This window comes from Rattus norvegicus, chromosome 2 (genome assembly GCF_036323735.1).
Source record: "Rattus norvegicus strain BN/NHsdMcwi chromosome 2, GRCr8, whole genome shotgun sequence".
NCBI lineage: Eukaryota > Metazoa > Chordata > Mammalia > Rodentia > Muridae > Rattus > Rattus norvegicus.
Window position 1 is genome coordinate 112,990,797 of NC_086020.1, and position 21,550 is coordinate 113,012,346.

The 21,550-nt window shown below is 41.5% G+C and overlaps 1 pseudogene; it reads left to right on the forward strand.

Annotated features, from left to right (window-relative positions):
* Window positions 1–403: 403 nt before the first annotated feature.
* On the forward strand, window positions 404–10,834 carry Rpl15-ps12 (ribosomal protein L15, pseudogene 12; annotated as a pseudogene).
* Window positions 10,835–21,550: the final 10,716 nt, after the last annotated feature.

Genomic DNA, 21,550 nt, shown 5'->3' on the forward strand with positions numbered 1-21,550 from the left:
CATAGACCATCACAATTCTGAAAAAGACAAAACAAAACAGAAATTGTTTTGCCAAGACAGTCTTTAGACAATGTTTTATTGTTTAACAGTTGAGAGTGAATCCTGAAATAAAATCTCAGCTCTGTTCATTGATAACTGGGCATTTTCTGAGAAGCTATGCAATCAGTAAGCTGAGGGTTTATTTTCTATAGGAACTATCCAGGTAGTTCACTAGAGAACTAGAAGCAATATGATGTATGTATGTATGTATGTATGTATGTATGTATGTATGTATGTATGTATGTACTGAATAGATGGATGGATGAATGGACGGATGGGTGGATAGTTGGGTGGGTGGGTAGATAGGTGGTTGGATGGGTGGGTGGGTTGGTGGATGGGTAAATGGATGGATGGGTGGGTGGGTGGATGGATGGGTGCATGAGTGGATGGATAAATGAATGGTTGGATAAATGAGTGGATGGATGGTTGAGAATATGGATGGGTGGATAAATGAATGGGTGGATAAATGAGTAGATGGATGGATATGTGAATGGATAAGTGGATGGATGGATATGTAGATGGATAAGTGGATGGATGGATGGATAGATGGTTAGGTAGATGGGTAGATGGATGGTTGGGTGGATGGGTAGATGGATGGATGGATAGATGACTGGATGGCTGAATAGTCTGCCTCACCATTCCTGTGATGCACCCCTGCCAAAAATAAAACAGAATGAAGTCTGGTTTGTGTTGTCCATATAGTCACTGGAGCATACTCAAACTCCAGGTGGCCAGCCTCTTAAAGAAAAGTGAGTCCTTCCCCACCCCCACCAGCCAGTAGACATCTATTGTGAGAGCTACACTGCAGCGCGTCCTTATCACAATTTTTAAGCTTTCACTTCTATGGTTTCTTTGAGGTAGTTACTTTTTGGAGAGTTGGAGATGGGGTCAGGAGTTGCTACAGCAGTCCTCTATGCCTCTATTTCTCAAGTGTGAACCTTCAGTCATTGATTCCACTGCATAAGAAGCTTCCTTGTCTTTACAGTCTGCAGGAGCATGAATCATGGACTTCCACATAGCATCTGGCAACAGCATAAATCACAGATATCCACCTGGCCTTCTGTGTCAGTGAATGCTATAGATCACGGCATCGTTTCAGGTGTTGAGTATGGGCCAGGAACACCAACAAGGCTTCAGGCAGCAGTACACATACCTGCCTGGCCTTCAGTGGTAACACAGGCCACAGGGGCCACAGGGGCCACAGAGACTTCAGCAGGACCACCAACACAGACATGGCCCCTCATGGCACATGGGCCACAGACATCAACATGGCCTCAATCAGCAGTATAGGCCATCAGCATGGCCTCCTGTGGTATATCAGGCCTTGGACACTGACATGGTTCAGCCTCTCTCCACAGTGTATGGCCCTGCTCTCTTCCTCCATCTTTCCCACCTCTCCATTGCAAATCAATTTGTTACAGTGGCATTGGAAACTGCAGCATGTCACTTGCTGGATATTTTGCCCACACAGCTCTACATGAAAATACTCATTGCCACAATGGCTCAAGGCCTCTGGTCTTGGAAGTACCATAAATACCAGACCATCCCCAAGCCTTTTTAGATCACAGCCATGCTCCAGATTTTCATCTTTGGTAGCAATGAGTGATGACGATGTGCTCACAGATCTGGTTCTGCAGCGCTGAATTCTCCTCCAGTCCAGCATCTCATAGATAAAGTAGGTGTTGGTATTATTATCATATGAAATCACAGTAAGCTAATGGGAGGTAGAAAGGCTTGGAAGGGGGTTGGCCAGGACTCTGGCTTGTCATAGTTGACATGTTTTCAGGATCAGACCCTGAGTAATAGACTTGGTGCAAGCAATTTGTTTGGGAGACAATCCCAAGAAACAGGGAACAACACATGGAAAAATAAGACAGGAAAGAAAGCTTTATCAAGCAATCCACCACCAGGCACTGCCAGGCTCTTCCCAACTTCAGATGAGAAAAGGAAAGCCACAGAGAGGCTTGGTCATGTGAAGAGAGATAATCTTGGTGTGTATAAGATATGTCTTCAGGGGCTGGGGAGATGGCTCAGTGGTTAAGAGCACTGACTGCTCTTCCTGAGGTCTTGAGTTCAAATCTCAGCAACCACATGGTGGCTCACAACTATCTCTAGTTGGATCCAATACCCTCCTCTGGTCTGTCAGAAAATAAATAGACAAATAAATAAATTTTAAAAAAAAAGATGTGTCTTCAGGGGAATTAAAGGGGAGCTGGGCCTGCCAGGTTGAAATGTCTACATAACTAGGCTGTAGTTTCATCCTTCAATCAACACTCTTCTAGGGCCCCCAAAAAGATATTTGCAAATGTAAGAAAGGTCATCTTTGATTGATTTTTCAGGAGGGGAGAGCATGCCAGAAGATCTGAGTGAGCCAAGTTCAATCAGGCAAGGGCCTTCAAATGCAGAAGTGAAGCTTCCCTGGAGAAAAGGCATTCTCGCCAATGGGTAAGAATCACGACTATGGTAATTCAAGCATTTGGGCTAATATCCACTTATCAATGAGTGCATACCATGTGTGTTTTTCTGTGATTGGGTTACCTCACTCAGGATGATATTTTCCAGTTCCATCCATTTGTCTATGAATTTCATAAAGTCATTGTTTTTGATAGCTGAGTAATATTCCATGGTGTAGATGTACCACATTTCCTTTCTTTCTTTCTTTCTTTCTTTCTTTCTTTCTTTCTTTCTTTCTTTCTTTCTTTCTTCCTTTCTTTCTTTTTTTTTTTTTTTGAGCTGGAGACCGAACCCAGGGCCTTGTGCTTGCTAGGCAAGTGCTCTACCACTGAGCTAAATCCCCAACACATGTACCACATTTTCTGTATCCATTCCTCTGTTGAAGGGCATCTGGGTTCTTTCCATTTTCTGGCTATTATAAATAAGGCTGCTATGGACATAGTGGAGCATGTGTCTTTGTTATATGTTGGGGCATCTTTTGGGTATATGCCCAAGAGAGGTATAGCTGGATCCTCAGGCAGTTCAATGTCCAATTTTCTGAGGAACCTCCAGACTGATTTCCAGAATGGTTGTACCAGTCTGCAACCCCACCAACAATGGAGGAGTGTTCCTCTTTCTCCGCATCCTTGCCAGCATCTGCTGTCACCTGAGTTTTTGATCTTAGCCATTATCACTGGTGTGAGGTGAAATCTCAGGGTTGTTTTGATTTGCATTTGCCTTATGACTGAAGATGTTGAACATTTCTCTAGGTGTTTCTCAGCCATTCGGCATTCCTCAGCTGTGAATTCTTTGCTTAGCTCTTAACCCCATTTTTAATAGGGTTATTTGTCTCCCTGCAGTCTAACTTCTTGATTTCTTTGTATATTTTGGATATAAGTTGGATATATCTGTTGTAGGATTGGTAAAGATCTTTTCCCAATCTGGTGGTTGTCATTTTGTCCTAACAACAGGGTCCTTTGCCTTACAGAAGCTTTGCAGTTTTATGAGATCCCATTTGTCGATTCTTGATCTTAGAGCATAAGCCATTGGTGTTTTGTTCAGGAAATTTTCTCCAGTGCCCATATGTTCAAGATGCTTCACCACTTTTTCTTCTATTAGTTTGAGTGTATCTGGTTTGATGTTGAGGTCCTTGATCCACTTGGACTTAAGCTTTGTACAGGGTGATAAGCATGGCTCAAGAAGGATGACCAAAACGCGAACACTTCACTCCTTCTTTAAAAGGGGAACAAGAATACCCTTGGGAGAGGATAAGGAGGCAAAGTTTAGAACAGAAGCAGAAGGAACACCCATTCAGAGCCTGCCCCACATGTGGCCCATACATATACAGCCACCAAAGTAGATAAGATGGAGAAGCAAAGAAGTGCAGGCTGACAGGAGCCGGGTGTAGATCTCTCCTGAGAGACAAAGCCAGAATACAGCAAATACATAGGCGAATGCCAGCAGCAAACCACTGAACTGAGAACGGGACCCCCGTTGAAGGAATCTTAGAAAGGACTGAAAGAGCTTGAAGGGGCTTGAGACCTCATATGAACAACAACGCCAACCAACCAGAGCTTCCAGGGACTAAGCCACTACCTAAAGACTATACATGGACTGACCCTGGACTCTGACCTCATAGGTAGCAATGAATATCCTAGTAAGAGCACCAGTGGAAGGGGAAGCCCTTGGTCCTGCCAAGACTGAACCCCCAGTGAACAGGATTGTTGGGGGGAGGGTGGTAATGGGGGGAGGATGGGGAGGGGAACACCTATACAGATGGGGAGGGGGAGGCGTTAGGAGGATGTTGGCCTGGAAACCGGGAAGGGGAATAACAATCAAAATGTAAATAAGAAATACTCAAGTTAATAAAGATGGAAAAAAAAAGAAAAAGAAGGCTTGTGTGCCTTGGTCTGGGATCACCATTTTGGAGAATGGTTGACCTCCACATCCTGGATGTTTCTGCTTCATCCAGCAGAATAAACACTTTTTGTCTTTGCAAAAAAAAAAAATCACCACTATGCATGGAACCCTGGTTTGGTCATCAGTCCCACATAAACTGGCCATGCCTGGAATCCTACTAGTTGGGAGGTAGAGGCAGGAGAATCAAAAACTCTAGGCTTGAGTACATATCAAGTTTGAGCCTAACTTGTGCAAGGCTTTTCTGAAAATTACATAAAATTTTAAAAGAGCTGGCAGGGGGGTTTAGTGACTAAAGGTACTTGTGAACAAGCACGATGACTGGAGCCTTATTCCTGCAAGGAAGAGTGAACTGAGTCCTTTATGTGTTCCTCTGACCCCCACAAAGTGCTGTGGTATGTGTGTGCCCTGTCTTTGTGCAAATACATACATGAATACAACATAAAAAGTGAGACAGGTTATTCTCCCTTGATAGCCCTACAGTTGTTTAGACAAATCTTCAGTATATCATTCATTTATTGCAACAAATCTCTTGCTGGTTCTGCTGTTACTGGTTGAATTTTGACCAACAGAAATGAAGAAGGAAAGACATTGACCATTTTAATGGAGCACAGTCACTCCAAGGGTTAAAAACAATGACATGAATGTCCCTCTGCACGGCCTTTGCATAAGCATATGTTTTCCTCTTTGTTTTTACTTTTCTTAGGTATAGACTTGAAGGCAGAAGGGCTGTGTCACATGATAGCTCTGTATTTGACCTTGTGAGGAGACTGTGGATTGCTCTCAAAATAGTTATGCTGTTTCATGTTTTCTATTCTCACCAACATGTCTGAGGACGGCATGTTCTCACCAGCACATATTTGGGACTATCTGACTTTTTATTAACAGCTGTCCTAGTAACTGGGAGGCAGCATCTCAGGGAAGTGTCCACCAGATTCTCCTGATGGCTGATAGTGTTGACCATCTTTTCAATGTTGATTGGCCATCAAGTGTCCTCTTTAGAGAAATACTTATCCCTAGCTTTCTCTCATCTTTATAATTGTTTTGTCTCTTGATGACTGATTAATGCAAGAACTTTATCAGTTCTAGATGAGCATCCTCTTGCTCACTCTGGGGCTTGTCTTTTCACTTTTTAAATGATGTCCTTCCTAGCATTAGTTTCTAATTTTGCTACAGTACATTTTGTCTTCCCTCTGTCGTCTGTGCTGGTAACACTGTTTGAGAACCCAGGGTACATCCTAAGGTTGTGGGAGCCAGTTGAGATGCTTCTTCTTCCTAACGGTTGTCGAGTGCTGTCTCTCATATTCCTCTCTGACCTGTTTTCAGCTTAACTGTGGATTATGTGAGATGAGAATCCAGCTTGGCTTGTCTGTGTGCATTTGTTCTGTTATTTCAGCACCCCTGTTGAAGATTCTAGAGGTGGCCTAAGGTCTTTCTTTCACATCATGAGAGTTACAACTGATATTTCTATTAAAAGATAGGGCTAATGAGAGGAAAACCTAAGTGTATCAATCAAATACTTATATTCATGGGAGACCTCTGAAAAAACCTTCTGGCCATTCTGCTTTGATGAGAAATGGACAGTGCTTATGTGATTGGGTAAAAGGCTATGATCTAACAACAAGGTCACTGTCTCACGGGATGGTCACCAGCCTGTCCTCACAGATTCTCCTTGAACCTTCTGTGCAGCATTTCTTCCTCCCAGTGATAAAGCAGGGACCTTTCTAGAGTGAAGGTCTGATGCTCTACTCTCAAATAAGGTAGGTCAGAGCAGCTCCCACAGAGAAAGGCAGGGGAAGATTAGAACGCCATATCTGTGACCCACCCTGGGGAAGAGAAATTCTGGTTTCTGTGAACTACTTTGGGGTGAGACAGAAGGTCAAGAAGAGGTCAAAGACTGCTTCTGAATCCTTTCATTTTCCTTTAGTTCAAAGTTCTCATGGTTAGCAAAGCTAGATTTGGGGGAATCATTTTTGGAGCCCTAACAGACTGCTCTCTGCCAGCTGCTGGCTTTGTGCTCTTGTTGAAAACCAAGTATCCACATTTAATTGCATTTATGTTGGCCTTGTGGGGGATTTGACTCTCTTTCCATTGGACTTGTATGTATGAAAGGGCATGCCTAAGGACCAGAGATGAGCAGCCATCCACAGCCCCAATGAGCAATGCCAAGCCACTTCAGGCTTTTTCCACTCACAGGCATTTGTAGGAAACCATTTTCATCTGGTCCACACCCATGCCAATGACCTATTAACACAGACAGACCTTAATGTCACGGACAGTTCATCTTTGCCTGATACCCTCTCCATCCTTTCTTGTTGGTCCTTTCCTTGTTGATTCCCTTCCTCCTCCAAACAGTGTCCTCTGCTTTATATGTACACTGATAAGATTGTAGTTTAGGAAGAATCTGTATTTTGTGTTTTTCTCTCTGTTCCTCTCTTTGTTCACCTCTCCCTCTGTTTCTCCATATAATTCACATATAGAGAAAACATGGCAACCTTTTCTGAGTCTGTCTTACTTTCCTTAGCTTGATAATCTACAGTTTCACTCATTTTCCTTCAAATGATATGATTTTATTTTTCTCTCTGACCTAAATAAAACTTCATTGTGTATGTATCTTACTTTTAATCCATTCATCCATTAATCTCAAATTCAAAATTCGAATTTTATTTAAAAAACAAAAACAAGGTTTTGGGGCTGATATGGTCACCCAGCAGTTAAGAGCGCTTTGTAGAGGACCCAGGTTCAATTCTCAGCACTTCATAATGGCTCACAACTGTCTGTATTTCCAGTCAGTCCCAGTGAATCTGATATGCTCTTCTGGCTTCCGGGGACACAGGCACACATGTGGTACACAGACATAACTGGAGGCAAACACTTATGCACAATAAATAAATAATAACAATAATGAATTTTAAAATAATCACTTAGAACTCAGTATCTAGACAAAGGTTGAGTGTAGAGTGGACATTGATTTGTATAGTAAGTGAACCATTCAGACTGTACCCACCTCTTAGAAAGGAGACACTGTTTTTTTGTTTTGTTTTGTTTTTTGTTTTTTGTTTTTTTGTTTCTTTTTTTCGGAGCTGGGGACGGAACCCAGGGCCTTGCGCTTCCTAGGCAAGCGCTCTACCACTGAGCTAAATCCCCAACCCCGAGACACTGTTTTAAAATATACATTATCGACATCCACATGTTGCAATGCATATTAACATGAAACTAAGTCAAGTGGATCACAATCTTTAGACTCTACTAGAAGAAGGAGAAAAAGATGTTAGATAATGAGGGTCTCAGCTGGGATGCTCAGGAAATACAAGGCACTGTGTTAAAACATTGGCTAGAGAAATAAAAGTCAACTGTCCCAACCAATAGGTACATCTGATTCTTAAATGGGAAGGACTCATCATCCTCAGGAGAAATAAAGGAGACGGCATTTGAAATCAATGTTTCTGACAGGACCCTGGACAACCTCAGATGGCAGCTTTCTCCAGCTGGGTTCTCCCCTCTGAAAGCATTCCTGGACTCTCAGAGGCCCAGCATCACTCCCCAACTGTCAATCCCCGAAGGGTAGGTATAAAACACAGTGTTTTGCAAACCTAGTGGCCCATAGAACTCTTTTTGCTACTAACTTATTCTACTTTCCATTTCTGTGATAAAAGCACTCTGATCAAAAACAGTTTCAGGGGAGGAAAGAGTTTATTCAGCTTATGCTCCTGGGCCATAGTCCGTCCGTGAGGGAAGACAGAGACTCCAGCAAGAGCTTGAAGGCCACTGCTTGATGGCGCAATTTCTGGCTCAAACCGTGGGAGAACACAGCTTGCAACTCTCCCTCTGGCTCATTCAGTGCTTCATCTCAGCTGCTTTTCTTCTACAGCCATCCCAAGTGGTGCTGCCCACCAGGGGATGGTCCTTCCTGAATCAGCTAACAATCAAGTCAATTCCCCCAACAGACATGTCTGTAGCCAGTCTGAACTAGGCAGTTCCTCACTTGGGCCTCACTCAGATGACTCTATATGTTAAGTTAGTAGTTGAAGCTGACCAGGGCATGCCTCTCAACATCAAACATCAACTTTCCCAACCAAAAAAATAGACCTGATTCTTAAATCAGAAAACGTGGGTTTTTGTTTTAAAAATCAACTGTATTTAAGATGAATTTAGGAAAAAGTCGTCTTCCTTTCATCTGGCAGCAACCATCAAGTGAGCCAAGATGCACACAAACACATCCAGGAGCTGTGGAGGAAGAAGCAGTCAGACATGATGTGCTTTCTTCTGAGGGTCTGCTGCTGGCAATACCATCAGCTCTCTGTGCTGCACAGGGCTCCCTGCCCCACCCATCCTGATAAAACCCAAAGGTTGGGATGCAAAACTAAGCAAGCGTGTATCATTTACAGGATTCATGTCCGCTGTGGTGGTCGAAAACACCCAGTTCCGAAGGGAACCACAGTGTTAACCAGCTGAAATTTGCCTGAAGCCTTCAGTCTGTTGCTGAGGGGAGAGCTGGGTGCCATTTGTGAGTCCTGAATTCCTACTGGGTTGGTGAAGATCCCACATACAAATTCTTTGACGCTACCCTCAGTGATTCATTCCATAAAGCTATCAGAAGACACCCAGTGGGTCGTCAAACCAGTTCACAAGCACAGAGAGATGTGTGGCTGACGTCTGTGGGCCTCAAGAGCCGTGGCCTTGGAAAGAGCCACAGATTCCACCACACTATGGATGGCTCTTGTCTGCAGCCTGGAGAAGGCACGATACTCTCCAGCCCCACTGTTACCACAAATACACGTAATAGTTGTAAAATTCACCCAATAAACAATTTTTGGCAGTCAAAAATGTATTTAAATATATATCTCTAAAGCAAAAAAAAATAGCATGAAATATAGCAAAATATGATCTCACTACTGGCTTATGGTCTTTTAGAAATGTATTATTAAAAATAACAAAACAAACAAACAAAAACCACTGCCGGTGAAAGATGTCACACAGTGAAATAAACCTGACCCAAAGCCTGTGCAACTCAGTGGAATTCCTTCCTTTCAGCAGAGCCACTCAGACAGAAGCTGTGGGCCATCACAGTTTGTATGTTTTTTTTGTTGTTGTTGTTGTTGTTGTTTTGTTTTGTTTTGCTTTGCTTTGTGTTTTTGTCTTTGTTTTGTTTTGTTTCTTAAAAAATTCTCGTTTCTTCACACTTTTCTATGTTCCCAACAATTTCATAACACTTTTAGAATCAAAACTAGATGGTTGCCCATTATGTTACAATGCAGAAGCAAACTCCTGAGCTACGTGTGAAGTGCTTAAAGGCCAAACACAACATTATCTGCCACTGTTAAAGGTATGCAAAAATAATGAGTTTTAAAAAGTAAAATGGGGGGAAGTAAGGAATTGTTGAACACAGGAGAGTTCACTGCATGCTTTTAAAAGTCTTTACCTTATGTTTGCTTACTTGTTTGTTTGTTTACTCATTTTGTTGATAGCAGGGACTTGGAAGTGATAGGATAACGTGCTGAAGTCCATTCTTCTGTCACTGTGTGTCCTGGGGCTTGAACTCTCACTGTCAGCCTTAGGGCAGATGCCGTCCTCTCAGTTTTACTATATTTGATTTGTTTTTTACAGGGTATCACCATGTAGCCTTGAGCTCACTGTGTAAATCAGGCTGGCCTTGAACTCACAAGTATGCTTGCCTCTGCCTCTTCATCTCGAGTGCAGGAATTAATGACACATGCCACCACGTGGGCACTAAGCTAGACGTTTGTTAAAGTTGTTAATTTTTTCCCTCATACAATATATTCAGACTATGGTTCCCCTCCCTTCACTCCTCCCATCTCCTCCCTACCTCCCTACCCCCAGATCCACTCCCACTCCATTTCCTCTTCAGAAAAGTGCAGGTCTCTCAGAGATGACATCCAATATGTTTGATATTGTATCATTAAAAAGAAATTGGGGTGGGGAAAGGTAAAATGACAAAATTTTCATTTTAGTATAACATAAGCACATAAAACCACATTAAATGTGATGCAAGCTGTGTTTTGGGTTACTTTATTGAGTTCTTTTTCCTAATACCCTTCTCCACCCCAATCCCTTCCAACACCCCCAACACTAGGTAGGAGAGAAAGCTTAGAGGCAAAAAGAGGCATAGATCTCTTTAGACTGCTTTCTGCCGATTGGGGGTGTCGGCTTCCTTGGGGCATGTCATTCTTCATTCTCAGAATATCCAATTTCTTCTTCTCATCTCTTTGCTCATGACCACATGACCACATGACCACGTGACCACAGCAATCTGCAGCAACAGGAACCACCAGCAGCAGTGGGACCAGTAGTCTCCCCTTTCAGGGTCCTAGCATTTTTATACCCTCTGAAGAGTAAACTATCTTCAGCTGGCAAAATCATGCCCTTGCCAGAGCATGAGGTAAATCACAGTCTGCCACTGTGGACAATCTGAAGGAACCCTATAACCCACACCTGGGAGTAAAACAAAACTCTCATTACAGGGGAGAGAGAGAGAGAGAGAGAGAGAGAGAGAGAGAGAGAGAGAGAGAGAGAGAGAATGTGTGTGTATTGAAATATATACATTCTGATATGTATATCAGATATATACATGTATATACATATATCAGATATCTGATATGTATATCAGGATGTATTCTGATATGTATATCAGTATATGATACATAATATACTCATACACACATACATATATATATATGATATATGTATACATACATATATCAGATTACAAGTGGTTCCAATGTATCATGGTCCATGGCAGCAGACTATGATTTCTGATTTCCTATGATGCTGTGTGGTGATGGAGGAAGTGAATCACAGGTCCTGGTCAGCCATGAAATTACAGGGGGAATAACTAGTACTCCACAGCACCTTGTGCCACCAAGCTATGCTATTCTGTGGACAGATATAGCAAATGCATTGATTTGTTTTGCTTTTTACTGCTGGGGAATTAAACCCAAGGCCCTGTGCATTCCATGAAAGTGCTTTCCCACAGAGTATATCCCAAGACCTTTTTGTCTGGTAATTTTTTAAAATATTTATTTATTTAATGTATGTGAGTACACTGTCGCTGTCTTCAGGCACACCAGAAGAGGGCATCAGATCCCATTACAGGTGGTTGTGAGCCACCATGTGGTTGCTGGGAATTGAACTCAGGACCTTTGGAAGAGCAGCCAGTGCTCTTAATCACTGAGCCATCTCTCCAGCCCCTTGTCTGGTAATTTTTTAAAAAAAGTCTATCAATTCATTTGTGTGTATGTGTGTGTGTGTGTGTGTGTGTGTGTGTGTGTGTGTGTGTGTGCGCGCGCACGCGCGTGCGTGTGCTCATATTTGTCATGGCAAGTGGGAGTTTTAAGTTTTCACTCAAGATCAAATAGCATTATCTAGGAGTCTCAGTGAGGGGTGGGTTTTAATCTGTTGGCCTATGGTCATGTCTGTGAGGAACTATCTTGAGTGTTAACTGAGGAGGACTCAGGAGGCCGAGGCAGGTAGATTTGTGAGTTCTAGGCCAGTCTGGTCTATATGGTAAGACTCTATCTGGAAAACAAAAACACAAAAATGAAAGAGAGAGCCCAGCACAAGCAAGCACACAGTAACTCTTTGCTCTCTGCCACCTTCATTCCCCTCAATAACAGTGCATGTTGCTATGCTAAGAAATTCTGCCTTGTATGAGAAGTCTCTACTTCCTCTAGCTCCAGAATTCTCAACCTTCCTAATGTTGCCACCCTTTAATACATTTCTTCATGTTGTGGTGACCCCCCCAACCATAAAATTATATTTGTTGCTACTTCATAACTGTAATTTTGATTATGTTGTGAATCATAATGGAAAGATATGTTTTCTGATGGTCTTAGGTGACCCCTGTGAAAAGGTCCCGCCCTAAAGAGGACTCAACCCACAGGTTGAGAATCACTGTTGAAACAGCTGAAGAGGTTTGTCAATCTTCTCATATTCCAGTATCTACCACCACAGAAGCCAATGGATATAAAAGTACAATTATAATTAAGAGTTCATAACTTTGAATTTAATTTTTTAAACTCAGCCATTACTGAGTCTAGGTAGAGCCTGGGCACCATCCCCTGCCTCCTTCTCTTCTTCATCTGCACAGAATGTATGTGATTCACTTATTTGCCTCTGTGTATGTGAGGTGATGCCTCTGTGAGTGCATGCATGTGTGTATGAATACGTGCATGTGTGTACATGTATGTAGGCATGGATGTGCAAGTGTGTGTGTGTATATAGGAGTATATGTTTGTGTGCACATGTGTGCATGCACACACATGAGCTGGGACCTTTGGAAGCCAGAAGAGGGCACTGGTCTCCCTGTAACTCCCTGGAGTTACACATAGCTGTAAGTAAATGGATGCAGGTAACTGAACTCATATACTTTGTAAGATCAACACACACTCTTGACCACTGATCCATCTCTCCAGCCCCTAGAATATGCATTTTAACTTCCTTATGAATTTTTTTATTATTTTTGTGTATAATTGCATACCAAAATCCCACACTTCTGATTTTTTTTGGCCTAAAGTGTCTGATACTGATGTTTCAGTGCAGTTATGATTATAGTGGCTTATTGTTTGAGCACTGACAAAAATATCCCTATATAAAAAGGAATTTCATTTTCCAGGTTAAATAATATGTTGGAAGGAATGAGTTAAAGAAGGATTTTCAGGAATTACAATAATGTGAGAATTAATTTTCAGGGTTCTCTGCTCTCCTAGATACAATCCTCCAGTTGCATCCCAAGCACTGCAACACTAGCCGCAGCCTTTCTTCACCCCTGCCCACATCCCTGTGTATCCCACAAACCAAGCCCTCCTCACCTTCCTCCTGCTTGTTGCTTTGTTCACACCCCAACTCCAGCAGGCCCTTTCCAAGGGCAGCTCTTCCCAGTGCAACAAGTAGCCTGAAGGAAGTCTCACACCTCTCTTCCTTCTCCTGAGAAGCAATTCCCCCAGTCTCATCTCCATCTCTGTAGCTGGAAACCTGTTGTGGTGTCCCTTTTCTCTCTGACCCCACCATCCCCAGTGGATCACAGAAATGTTCTGATCCAACATTCCTTCCCTAACTCATCCCTGTTACCCAACATCCAACACCAGCTGTCATTCCTTATGAAATACTCCAGTTAAATGGGCAAGGAAAACAGGCAGCACAGCCATTGTACTCTTGGATAATCCAGAGAGGAAACAGAAACCAGTAACAAAACACCCACCTAACAAAGGCAAGTCCAAGAAATCAGCACCTAGACCTTTAATCATCCCAAACCCAGATGCTGATCTGCCAGTGTAAGAACGCAACAATAGCCAGGGCAGAATGTCTCCACTAGAGCCCAACTGTCCTACCACAGCAGGTCCTGAATATTCTGACACAGATGGAGCACAGGAGAAAGACTTTAAAACCAACTATGTGAAGATGATAGAGGTCCTTAAGGAGGAAAACACAATCAACTGGAGAAAGTGAATAAATCCCTTAAAGAAAGCCAAGAAATCACAAACAGTTGGAAGAAATGAACAAAATTGTTCAAGACCTGAAAATGGGAATAGAAGCAATAAAGAAAACACAAAGTAAGGGAATTCTGGGGATGAAAAGTTTAGGAATTCAAAGAGGAAGTACAGAGGCAAGCTTCACCACCAGAATCCAAGAGATGGAAAAGAGAATCTCAGGCACTGAAGATATAATAGAAGAAATAAATACAATGGTCAAGTAAAATGTTAAATCTAAAAAATCCTGATACAAAACATCCAGGAAATCTGGGACACAATGAAAGGATCTAACTTAGGAATAATAGAGGAATAGAGGAAGAAGAAGAAACCTAGCTCTAAGGCCCAGAAAAAATGTCAACATTATAGGATTATAGAAAAAAGTTTCTAACCTAAAACAAGGCATATCTATAAAAAGCTCACACAACACCAAACAGATTGGACCAGAAAAGAAAGTTCCCATGCCATATAATAATCAAAACACTAAACACACAGAACAAAGGAAGAATATTAAAATCTGCAAGGGAAAAGGACAAAGTAACATGGAAAGGGAGACATCTTAGGAATATATCTGAGTTCTCAATGGAGACTCTGAAAGCCAGAACAGCCTGGGCAGATTTGCTGCAGACTCTATAAGACCACAGATGCAAAGTGAGACTGCTGTAGCCACCAAAATAATTATTTTAGATAGAGAAAATAAGATATTCCATGATAAAGTTAAACTTAATATCTATCCAAAAATCCATTTCTACAGAAGGTACTATATAGAAAACTCCAACCCAAAGAGGTTAACTACACCCACTAAAACAGTCAATAAGTAACCTTACACCAGCATAGCCTAAAGAAGAACACACATACACACACACACACACACACACACACACACAAAACCACCAACTACAACAAAATAACAGGAATGAGCAATCATTTGTCATTAATATCTCACAGTATTAATGGTCCCAATTCCCCAATAAAAAGACACAGAGTAACAGAATGGATGAAAAAAACAGAATCCATCCTTCCACTACATCCAAGAAACACAACTCAACATCAAGGAAAAACATTATCTCAGGGGAAAGGGTTGAAAAAAGATTTTCCAAGGAAATGGGCCTAAGAAGTAAACTGGTATAGCCATTTTAATACCTAACAAAATAGACTTCAAACCAAAATGAATAAAAAGAGATAGGGAAGACATACTCATCAAAGGAAAATACACTAAGAAGACATAGTAATCCTTAACATCTATGCTGCCAAAACAAAGATACCCACATTTGTAAAGGAAACAATAATACAGCTAAAATCACATATTGACCCTCACACACTGATAGTGAGAGACTTCAATACCCCAGTCTCACCAATGGACAGGTCATCCAGACAAAGCCTAAACAGAGAAATATTGATGCTAACAAACGTTACAAACCAAACGGACCTAACGGATATTTACAGAGCACTTCACCTGAAAAAAAGAATATAACTCCTACTCTGTACTTCATAGGACCTTATACACAATTGATCATATATATACTCAGTCACAAGACAAGTCTTAACACATACAAAAAATTGTTATATCCCTTTTATCCTAATCTCCCTATATCCTAGCAGACCACATGGATTGAAGCTGCATATCAACAACATCAGAAACAGCAGAAAGCTTACAAACTCATGGAAACTGAGCTAATCTTTACTGAATAAAACACAGGTCAAGCAAGAAATAAAGAAAGTAAAGAATTCTAGAATTCAATGAAAATGAATACTTAGCATTCACCCAAATTTGTGAATGAAAGTAGCCATAAATTCATGGCACTAAGGGCCTTTATAAAAAAATTGAGAGAGACCTCAACTAGCAATTAAACAGCACATCTGAAAGCTCTAGAACAAAACGAAGCAAATACACCCAAAAGCAGTAGACAGCAAAAAACAAAATGAAACAAAACCAACCCCTCAAAAACAAACAAAACAAAATCATCAAACTGAGGGTTGAAATCAATAAAATAGAAACAGATCAATCTAAGGAAACAATAAGAAAACTGTTGGTTCCTTGAGAAAAATCAATAAGATAGACAAACTCTTATCAAAATTATCTAAAAGGCAAGGAGAGAAGAATTAACCAACTCCAAATTAACAAAATCAGAAATGAAAAAAAGGGACATAACAACAGATACACAGAAAATCCAGATAATCATAAGGATGTTTAAAAACCTGTATTCCACAAAATTGGAAAGTCTAAATATAGAAAGAAAGAAAGAAAGAAAGAAAGAAAGAAAGAAAGAAAGAAAAAGGAAGGAAGGAAGAAAGAAAGAAAGAAAGAAAGAAAGAAAGAAAGAAAGATAGATAGATAGATAGATAGATGATATTTTTCTTGATAGGTACCACTTACCAAAGTCAAATTAAGATCAAATAAACAGTTTTAAAAGACCTGTAACCTCGAGTAAAATAGAACCAGTCATTAAAAGTCTCTCAACAAAATAGAGCCAGGGGCTAAGCAGTTTCAGCACAGAATTTTATACCAATCCTCCTTAAATTATGTCACAAAATAGAAACAGAAGGAGCATTACCAAATTTATCTTTTGAGGCCACAATCACCCAAATATACAACTCCATAAAGATTCAACACAGAGAATTACAAATCAATTTCTCTTACGAACATAGATGCAAAAATCCTCAATAAAGTGTTTATAAACTGAATCAAAAAACATTTCAAAAAGATCATCCACCATGATCAAGTAGACTTCATCCATACAATTCACACAATCATCTCACTAGATGCAGAAAAGGCCTTTCACAAAATACAACACCCCTTCATTGTAGGCTTAGATTTTTCAAAACCTATTTTATTTAGGGCTCTTCAACACTTCAACTTTCCTCCTAGCCTACCACCCGGAGGTAGGGGGAAAAGAAGGTTAATAGGAAAAGGGTGTTTGGATCTGTCTAGAGGTAGTTGACAACTTTTGGTTGTCAGAATATCAGCAATCCAATTCAATAGCAAACACCAAACACAAATCAGTAGTGATGGCACAATCCAGCAGAAACTGCAAGGCTCCACCGAATTGGCAAGCGTCAGCAGAAGCAGCCAGAAGCAGCCGGAATACCACAAGAAGCTCTTAGGTGCATTTTTTTCTGTGAAGTGAAGACAAATGAAGGCCAGCAAAGACCAGCAAAGACCAGTAAAGCATCGTACAGCACAGCAATGCAAGAGCCTCCTCTCATTGTTTGTGGGGTTCTATTTATATTCTTTCTAAACATCATGCTCTCAACTGTCTGTTTTCAACAAAATATTACATGCTCTCTCACAAGACAGCTTCCAGAAAAGCATCATGTGACACACACACACACACACACACACACACACACACACACACACACACAAAAACTGATTTGGTAAAGAAACCAGAAATTTTCACTTCGCTTCATGATAAAAGTTCTGGAAAGGTTAGGGATTCAAGGGACATATCTGAATAATAAAGGCTGTTCACTGCAAGTCCATAACCAACATCATCTCTTCACTTCCTTATCAGTAACATGTCTTTTAAAAAAAGAAAAAAGGAATCCCAATAAGAAGGGCAAGACATTTGGTAACTTCAGGGTTTGGAAGGATTGAATGATGATAATTACCTCTTCTAAGTCTCCTTGACCTTGGTTCCAGGGCAGAGAGGAGCCCCAGGTCTGGTCAATCCCTCATATTCATACTTCATGGTCCAGAATATTTCTGCAGGCTGTGGTCTTACTTACTAGCTATTTCACCCTGTCAGACATGGTGCCTCTTGTTGGGGTTGATATCCTTCTATACAATCTTCCTATGGTGCCTCTTGCTGGGGTTGATAGCTTTCTACACAGTCCTTTTCCATGGTGCCACTATTGCCACAGTAATGTTCTTGACAACTTCAACCATCCTTTTTTATTCTTGCTTGGGTAGCTGTGGTTTGGGTTAGCTATGGTCACATTTGCTTCAATTGTCTTCCCTTGTCTCCTTTATTGAATCACTGACCTGGACAGAGCAGTTCCCCTCTCCCAGCAATTACAGGAACACAGGAAGGCAATGAAAAATGTGGTGCCTTTTATGAACTAAGCCTGAAACTGGCTTCCTATTCCTATGCCCCTTCCCTTTGTTCATAGCGAGTCACATGCTTAAACCCAGCATGGTTGCTTCCAATGGAAGAACTGAGAAGTCACATGACTAGCGCTAAGGTGATGACATGATGGACACGGAGTGGGTAAGTTGTACACAGAAGCTTCTGGTAGCATTGCTGTTTCATAGGCAAATAGGAAATGTTACCAGCTCAATCCCAGACCACACTCTAAACATGCCACTATTATTTTGTTTGTCTAAACAAACAGAGCATGCAGGTCTGCTTTCCCTGGGGCTGTCCAGGCTCTGTTGTACAACAGTCTGGACTGGAAAGAAAGAAGTTTAACCAGGTTGGTAGGTTAGCAGGATGTCGGTCAGCATGAGTGCTGGAGAAACCGCCTTCTCCAGAAATGGTTTCCATTGAAACAGCCCTCTCTTGGGGGTAAATGAGGACTATGTAAACCTTGTGGAGTGGGTAGGGGTTTTCTGGGTGAGCTTATATCATTGGCTGAAGCCGAGATATTGCAAATGCTTCATTTGCATAAAAAAGAATTCCAGGTGCTAGCTGGACCCATCCTTTTAGGGAGAGGGGAAGTTAACCTGTAATCTGGCCACCAGGCTATATAATTACCTCAAGGGTGGTGGAGATGGGAGTCATAAAGCTTACATGCACCAGGACATGCAGACCCAGAGCAAGGAGGAAGCAGTCTTATTTCTGCTGGCCTCAGACCAAGATTTCTAGGGTTTCGTCATGGCTCGACCTCACTCTTCCTCCAGCTGGCTCCGCAGTCACCGGTTTTGAAGCCCCATATCTCTTCCTTTTTGTTTTAGTGTCATCATAGACATCCACCTCTATGTTGGGAACGACTTGGTATTGAACCAGAACCTGAATGGCAGCAATTTTTGAAATGCTAGTTATCTGCTGTTTTAGAAATTGGACAAGGCAGGGTGCCAGGAAAAGTAGTGCTCCAATGACCAGTATGAGGCCAAGGGGAAGAGGCCAAGCTACAAGAGGGTTTGAGAGCCATGGAGTCGGTTGGGTGCATAACATGCCCAGCGACCTCGCGGGAGATCTTTGAGCATTTGTATGTTTTGTTCCACTAGCCCGGATTCACTTTTGGAGAAGCGGCATTCCCCAACCCCCGACATAATGCAAGCCCCTCAGCCTTAGTTAAGTTCAGAGCTCTCAGGTTTGTAGAGAAACCCCTGCCAGCAAGGTCATCTGTTGCTGAGGGGACTCAGGACCATCTTTGGTGAAAGCCATGGTCTGGTCAAGTTTATCCTGTCTGCCAGGTCTTGTGTCCTTTGCCCTGAAAACACACAGCTCTTTTTTTTTTTTTTTTTTGCCTAATTTTTTTGACATTTTTTTCTTTTATTGGATATATTTTTATTTACCTTTCAAATGGTATCCCCTTTCTGGGTTTCCCCTCAGAAATCCGCTGTCTCCCCCTGCTTCTACAGGGATATTCCCCCACCCACCCACCCACTCCCTCCCACCTCCCTGCCCTGGCATTCCCCTACACTGGGGCATCCAGTTTTGACAGGACCAAGGGCCTCTCCTCCCATTGATGCCTGACAAGGTCATCCTCTACTACATATGCGGCTGGAGTCACAGGTCCATCCCTGTGTGCTCTTGGGATGCTGGTTTAGTCCCTGGGAGCTCTGGGGGGTCTGGTTGGTTGATACTGTTTTTCTTATTTTGGGGTTGCAAACCCCTTCAGCTCCTTTAGTCCTTTCTCCAAATCCTCCACTGAGGACCCTGTTCTCAGTTCACACACAAACTTTTAAAGGTAAATTTTGTGTGCACATTTCTACATTAACACATGTATGGAATATGCACTGTGCACAAATCAGCTAGTGGTGAACTCTCTGCTCTATGTTTGAGCAGGTGAAAGGAATCTGTCAATTTCGTAAGTCTACTGGGATGTCATAAACTGTGAGATGAATCTCCATCCATGCCATATAAAAGAACGTCATGTAATAATAAGTCCTGAGGACCAGGTAGCCAGGCATTTGTTGGCTATGCAGAGACATTCATATCTCAGCCAGTCTCTTGAGCTGTTCCCATGTAGAGAGATCAGTATTTACAACCAGTTTTGCTTTTTTTTTTTTTTCTGGGTCTCTTCCTTTTTGTCTGTAGACAAGATTTTCAGGAGGTCTTTCCTGGTCCAATCTATTTTTAATTAGTTTTGATGGAATCCACAGATTTCCAATTCCTATTGAAATAAGAGAAAACCTCTTTCCCAACACAAAACATTTCTTGACTTTTATTCTGAGGTCAACACATCCTTCAGGTATATAAGCTGTTTTAATTCAACAGTCCTTCCTAAAACCTAGTGTGTTTAACAGCTGTGTTACCTGTTTCATTGACATTAAGGAAATTTTGAACCCAATAAAACACCATTTATCCCACCTACTTAGAGTGACCGAGAAAGGAAATGCTACGCTAACTTTCCTGTATACAGAAACCTGGAGAGGGCTAGTTAAAAAGGCAATATTTTGGGGAAGTAGTTGTGCTCCAGATCTTTTGTGTGTACATTTTACCATCAAAACTGTGGATGAAAATGGTCTTAGTGTTTGAAACTTATAATCTTTTTGAATTTTTATAAAGAATATCCTCTATATGTATACAAGACAATAATGAGGTAAAAGGTATTTCTTGATAACCCTTCAAAGTTGACTGCACACAATTCAGAAACTTTAGAAACTGAGTCCCTGAAATTAATTTTGTTCCAGTGATATAAATATATTAGTTTGGGGATTGTTAATTATTAATATGTGCCATAGATAGTATTAGTTATTAGAAGATTCTGTACAAGATGATGCCAATATACAATATTTTTGGAATGGTCTGTGTAAAATAAATGAACTTACTTCTATTACATCAATTGAAGACTAAATGATAAAAGCAAAATAAAAAAGGCAAAACGTATCTTTTAATTAATTTTTGTACTGATTTCATATGGAAACAACACATTAGATATGTTGTTGAATATAAACAAATTAAAAATGACTTTCACCTATATTTTAGCTCTTCATGTGTTTGTGGGGGTAATTTATTAATCTGCTCTACTTCCCAGTGGAGGCAGCACGTGCTCCTTGATACCCACCCCAATGCTCTGGATTCTTAAATGAAACACACACACACACACACACACACACACACAGAGTCTTCTATTTTAATATGCCTTAAACAGTGCTATGGTTGGGTCACTCCCGAGCTTCCACATTGCTAACACGCCTCCCCTCCGATACTCCTAAATTGCTACTTACTAAAATCTGTATTCCACCTTTGCTTCCCAAACCCAGGCCTGCACACTTCCTGGGCCCCAATCCCTGACTCTTACATGTTGGCAGTTTCTCTGTCTGTCTGTCCTACACTTCTCAGGTCTAGACCTCCTTCCTCTACCTCTTCCTCTTCTGCTCTTCTTCCCCAGTCCTTTGCCCCTTAATCCTAAGGTCCTGCTTCTCTCTCCCTGCCCAGCATTAGCTGCCAGCAACTTTATTTACCAATCAAAGCCAACCTGGGGCAAGAACCCTCAGCGTTTCATATGCAGACATGTGGGTTCCCGTGTAATTTTTGGAGCCGAATTAACACAAGTAGCATTAG